Source organism: Pteronotus mesoamericanus, unplaced genomic scaffold (genome assembly GCF_021234165.1).
Source record: "Pteronotus mesoamericanus isolate MK-2021 breed Mesoamerican mustached bat unplaced genomic scaffold, CSHL_Meso_final contig_25, whole genome shotgun sequence".
Lineage (NCBI taxonomy): Eukaryota > Metazoa > Chordata > Mammalia > Chiroptera > Mormoopidae > Pteronotus > Pteronotus mesoamericanus.
The window spans coordinates 24,357,243-24,363,242 of NW_026555105.1; the positions used below are offsets into that span (position 1 = coordinate 24,357,243).

At 55.0% G+C, this 6,000-nt stretch overlaps 1 protein-coding gene across 2 annotated transcripts in view; it reads right to left on the reverse strand.

Moving 5' to 3' along the window:
- The window catches only part of RASSF2 (Ras association domain family member 2), a 34,900-nt gene extending 30,692 nt beyond the window's left edge, over positions 1 to 4,208 (reverse strand). The window contains exons 1-2 of one of the 2 annotated variants that reach the window (XM_054573999.1): positions 4,115 to 4,208; positions 3,070 to 3,143 (exon numbers count right to left, since the gene is read on the reverse strand). The gene's annotated coding sequence lies outside the window, so the exon portion shown is untranslated. Of the gene's footprint in view, positions 1 to 3,069; positions 3,347 to 4,114 lie in introns of those variants that run through there. The other variant, XM_054573998.1, reaches the window with a different exon arrangement.
- Positions 4,209 to 6,000: the final 1,792 nt, after the last annotated feature.

The following is a 6,000-nucleotide window of genomic DNA, read 5'->3' on the forward strand; positions in this document are numbered from 1 at the left end:
CTCGTCCCAACTCCCATATTGAGTAATGCCACGTTAGCAGTTTGAAATCTGCCATGGTGGGTATGTTTTCACAGAAGAGACTAGCAAATGCCACAAAACAAGGCCTCTTCCTCCCAGCAGAACCAGCTGTTACACATCACAGGTCACAATCTAGATGTAAAAACCATGAGCAAGTGACCTCAGTTTCCTCACATGACCTGAAGACAGCATTATAAATCCCAACGGTCCATCATAATTTTCACTCCTAAACTCATCACAGTCCCTTCTATACTAATCAGTGAGCCAGCACATGTTTGCCTGAATGCTTTCTGTCTGCCAGGCCCTGGGCTGAGCACACAGGACAATATCCCTGTGAGATCGTTATCATTTCCATCTTACAACTGGGGAAACAGAAACTCAAGAGACATCAAATGACTTTTTAATTATGGACTAAAGCTTCTCTCAGGGTGGTGTCCCCAGAAGCTGACCCTGAGATAAGGGTTCAGGTGCCAGGGAAGGCAGTGGGAGAGTGAACGGGGAAGGGAAGGCAGCCAATGAAAGAAGCCAGGTACCTCTGAGACAGCACGGAACATGCCCCGAAATCACCTCAACAAAGAGGTGAGGGAGCTGAAGTATTTATGCACCTTCTCCCATCAGCCATTGGTTGAAGCCAAAAGAACATGGGGAGGGTGCTGACATTGCTCAATGCCACGCAGCTAGAAAATGGAAGAATACAATTCAAACTCCAAATTCAATACTATTTTCATTACCCTTAAAGAAATGAGCCACTAATCAAACAAACACTTAACTGAGTGCCAGTTCTGGGTAAAGCGCCGTGCTGGTAAAGTAAACCTACTTTGTCAAGTCACTTTGGGTTGACTTGTCCAAGGGGAGCACAGGTATCTTTTTGCCAACTTGCAATAGAAGTATTAAAAAAAGCCCTTCGAAGTTACTTTGCTCATCCCCTGGGAATGAGCCAAACGCCCTTCCTGCCTGCTTCTCGTGTGAGAGACTGTCCCCTCTGGTTCAGCCACAGTCGCCTTGCACAGGCGTTCTGCAGCCTCAAGCTGTCATCCCAAGCAGCTGCATCAACCTGTGATTACAGGCTTTAGAGTCTGCCATCCCAGGGATGACCAAAAATGACCCCCTGGCTGTCCAGCCGGCCAGGTCTGAAGGCCGTCCCTGCTTATCGTGCCCTGCTTTCCTCGTGCCTCCTGCCCTATCCCCTCCCCCTAGACATCCTCCTTGGGAACTTACAAGCAGGCCAAATAGATGAAACCACAATCACAAGTCTGTGGGAGCTCACCCAACCTTAAGGATTTATTTAAAATTCTTCCGAAGAGGCAGGGAGGTGTTTAAATAGGACAGGGTGTCATTGGGGTAAATCACTGGACCCTATTGTGAACAGTGGTGGGAGGGGCCTGCAGTCCTGGTTTTATAAACCCAGCTGTAGGAGTTCTCAGCAACTAGGTCTTAAAGACAGACTGGATGTCTTGTATTATGCCCAGTGCACGGAGGAGAACTGCCCAGTTTTTCGCTCTGGGGGAGAGAAGAAGAAGACGTGGTCAAGTCCCAGAATTGCTCTCGGATCTCCCAGTTTGCATCCCGTCCTCCCCATGGGATTCTCTGGCAATCTGGTCCTGATCCTGCACCCCACCTCGCAGTGAGCACATTTCCTGCTGAAGTATCTTAGAACTGAAAGCCATAATCAAGCCAAGGTCCTCTTGTGCTTTGGCGACAGGACCTTTCTCTGGCAAGTTCCACAGTCCAGCCCTTGGCACTCTGGCAGAGATGCCAAGCTTTGTGGTCCTGGGCATCTCTCTAGTCCATTCTCTCGGCCATTCCTCAGCAGTTCACTCACAGAGAGCAGACACAAAGCTTGGCTCTGGGGCACCAGGAAATAGACCAAGAAATCAAAGCAGAACCAGCGGATGACTGGTAAGTCCCAGTTGGGCCAGTACATCAGACACTGAGGAGGACTGAGGGATGGAAAACAAGGTATAGGGTCGCCTACCACTCCTAACTCCTAAGATAACACAAACTGGAGAGAATGCCTGAACTCCCAAGTAGAAGCCATGCAGAAATGCAGAGGTGAGCTCTGGAGCGCAAGGGCAGAGAGAGACCACCCTCAGGAAGGTGGGGATGCTGCCAGCTGGAGGTGCAGCAGGTGCAGGTGCTGCATATGCCCTGGCCCATTCAGCCAGGGGTAGAAAGTACACTCCCACCCTCCCTAGGAGAAGGGCATGCGTGAGGGCCCCAGGTCCCCTGGCTTCCTCCCAGCCGGGCTCCCCTAAGGTGCTCCTCATCATTCTAACTGATTTCACCAACACATAAACAAGGACAGACGAGCATGGGTCCTGTATGCACTGCACCCCAAAGATTACCCGGTCTCCCCAGTACTCAATCTCTGCTCTCCCATCTTCTGAAGGAGGAGTGGGACTCACCTCCACCCTCCCCAGCACAGGGAAACCCGAACTATACAGTCCAGACTCCTAGGTGTCCCTGCAGGCTGCTTGCTATGCCTCCTTCTCTCAGAGCAAGAACTATCCTCTTTCCAAAACTACCCCACAGCTCTGAACCCAGCCATCATTTGAGGCCCTCTTTATCCACACCTCCCCACCCTGCATCAGCGGGCCTGTCTAGAGGAGAAAGCACAGCCGGTGCCCAGACTCATGGCCCCACTCCAGGGTCTGATCCCAAATGGGCACCTCCCAGGCCAACTCCACACTTAGTCTCTAGGACACAGCATTTGGACACAAGCTAAAGAGATGAACTCTCTTAGAGCAACCCAATGGATCTTAGTCATGAAGTGCCTTTCACTTTTCAGACCGCCACAGAAAAAGTTCCCGGTAAGTAAATGTGGATTGATAAGTAACATAATTCCAACCCCAGATTCCTCATCCAGATGCTCTGGAAAGAGGCCCCTGGCTCTGGCTCACAGGCAGCTGTTTAAAACAATCATTGTTTCTAATTCTTTCCTTCCATTGTACCAAGATCAACTGTGGCAGGAACTGAGTCCCGCTCCAGGACAAATTGTTACTTGTCAGCTTAGGGGTTCAAACATTCATTCATTATATGTAAGGTACTCACTGTAAACTTGGCCACTCTAGACACAGCCTCGGTCCTCTGGGAGAACACGTTCTAGAGACCCGGATTCCGGTCACCTGGGAAGAAAGCGCGCGGCAGCGTTGAGAAGCCTTGTGCTCAGTTCCTCCTGTCACGCAGGTGCAAAGGTACTGTGAGGAACCGAGGACCCAGAGAGCAATTCTGGGCAAGATGGAACCCTCAGTTTCTCTGTCAGGCCACTGCTTCTCTCTGCTGTCCCCAGGGCTCTCCCTGCTTAGAAGCCGAATGCAAAGCAGGCGCTCGAAATACAGAAGTGGCTGGGGTCCGCCCAAGGCACCTGCCGCTCTCGGGCGTAGAGCACAAAAAGCCGAGGTCTCCACCGACCTCAAGCACCAGCCCCGGAGGCGGGCGGGAAGACCGTAAAGGGGAAGTGCCCCGAGGACTAGCCCTGCCCCCGAGTACTCTACGCCCTCATGAAGGCAGAGGGGGCCTGAGTGGGGCCGCGGTTGGGGTGGGGGTGGCTGGAACCCACCTCTAAGGAACTGTCCGTTGGGCAGGGAGGAAAGGACAGGATTGAAGTCTGGGTGGTCACCGGGGCTGTTGGGGTCTGCCATCCCTACACCTGCCGACCTGCTCTACCTCGCCAGGGAGTCCCCGGGACCCCGGGGATGAGGTAGGGGAGTCTTCCAGCCACCGCCCTTGAAGCGGAGAGAAGGCAGAACCCCCAAGGCTCGGGGAGGGAGGACGGGCTCGCAGCCACAACTTTCTCCGGCCGGAAGGCGGGTGGGCTGGGGCTCCAAGCCCACGCAGCCCCTGGAGGGTCCGCATCCCCGCGAACCTCCCGCGACTGGGGTAGAAGGGAGGAGACCAGGGGCAGGCGAGGACTGAGGGGCTGGCCTGGACCGAGCACAGGACTATGCGGGAAAACTTTCGGAGAGGCGGAAGAGGGGCAGGGGAGAGAGGCCCGCCAGGCGCCCTGCACCTTGCGTCCCGCACGCCGCGCCTGCAGCCTTGCCCCGCGCCCCGCGCCCCGCGCCCCGCGCCGCGCGCCGCGCGCCTTGCGCCTTGCCTGCGTTCCGAGACGGCTGCATCTCGCGCGCGTGGCGGAGACCGTGGAGTTGGGAAGAGGGGTGCCCAGTCGGGGGTGGGGAGCTGCTCCAGCCCGCGCCTGGGTCAGCGGTCGGAGGGTCGGGATCAAATCCGAGCGGGCAGGGTTGTGGGCGGCCGGGCGACTGGGGGTCGGACGCCCCGCCCTCCTCGCTCCCCCTCCACCCCTCCTCCCCCTCTTGCCCGCCCCAAAGGCTTTATCTTCCCCTATCCAGTCTGATCGTCCTCCCTCCCCCTCGTTCTCGAGCTCTCCATCTCTCCCCACACCCCTCTTCCCTCGCCTTTCTTCCTCCCCTCCTCTCCCGCCCTCCCCCTCTTTCCCCTCCCCCCGGGGGGGCGGAGCTTCTCCCCTCCCTCCCAGACAATGCTGTGGCTGCGTGTCCCCTACCTCCCCGCCTTTGAGTCAGGGCTCGGGCTGTCAGCGCCTCTCCGGGCTGCGGTGCGTTGGGGGGGGGGGGGGGGGGGGTAGGGGGAGTGAATGCGGAGAGGGGATAAGAGTCCGAGGGTGAGGAGGATGAACTGGCTCCCCTCGCTCCATTCTCTCTGCCCACTCGGGGAAGGATGGAGTCCTGGCCCAAGCACCTCGGCTCGCCCCGCGCTGTGACAGCCATTCCCAGGGAACAGTCACTCTGCCCCGGGGAGCCCTCCTCGAGCGCCCCGAATTTCTCAGGCAGTGGGCGTAGGATGTTTTTCCCCCTCAAAAGCAGGCTTATTCCAAAAACGGGTTGAGCTGAGCAAGAGCTAAGCCAGGCCCCTTCGACTTAGCAGCGGGCTGGCAGACGTGACAGTAATGTGAAGGAGGCTAAGAGTCTTTGTCCACCTCTCACTTCCCCCTCTTATTCACCCCTGGACCTCGAGGGGGCTCTCAGTGAGCACGAAGCCTTAGAGCACCCCAGCTGCGAGCGGGGGCGGGGGTGGGAGTTTATCTGTTCCCTCCCTGTCATCAAAATTCTCCCTTTACATACATACCCCAATTCTGAAAAGCCAGTCCCCAGCCAAAGAGAAGGGGACCTAACAGTAAATGGGTAGCCAACCCCCAGGATACAGCAGGATCAGCTCATCCTTCCAGGAAGCCAAACATTCTTTACTAAATTCATTGTTTGGATCTTGGAATGTGTTTCCCTTAGAAACAATATTATAACATGGAAATAAAGAACAAACTGACAGTGACCAGAGGGGAGGGGGGAAGGAGATACTGGGGAAAGAAGGGGAAGGGGCAAGTCAAGGAACGGTATAAAGGACCCATAGGCATGGACAATGGGGTGGGGATTGATTGTGGAGGGGGAGGGGCAGGGGAGGGCAAAAGGGGCAGGGAGTGGGGCAGCTGTAACTGAACAACAATTTTTAAAAGTTTAAAAAAAAAAAAAAAGAAAATATTATACATGGTGATCTGCTTCCTAGGCCAGTCACAAAAGTCTTTTGAACCCAAAGCAGCTGTAGGATGGTACTGAAAACTGTGTCAGCTACCCAGGAACAAGGAGGCCACTGACCAGCTTTTTCTGTAGAAAAAAAAAATCATCTGGTTCTTTCCCCTAGAGCTATAAACACAAAGCTCTCCCTTGAATTCCCACCTCGAGTCACTACTGTGTATTAGTTAAGCTTCTTTCCTTTGCAGGTAACATGAGCACCCTCAGAGGAATGTATTCTGAGGACATCGAGGTTTCTCTGTAGTCTCAGGGTCACAACTGCAGGAAAAGTTCAGTAAGAGGCAAACCAGAGCCTGGAGGGCTTCCAGTAACACAGGCCAGCTCTTCCCCTACATCACAGACTGGCCTTTCCTAACACCCCAGATACATGACAAAGGCTGGCAATTGCTTCCATCACTGCGCCTTGGAGCTCCCCTGCTGA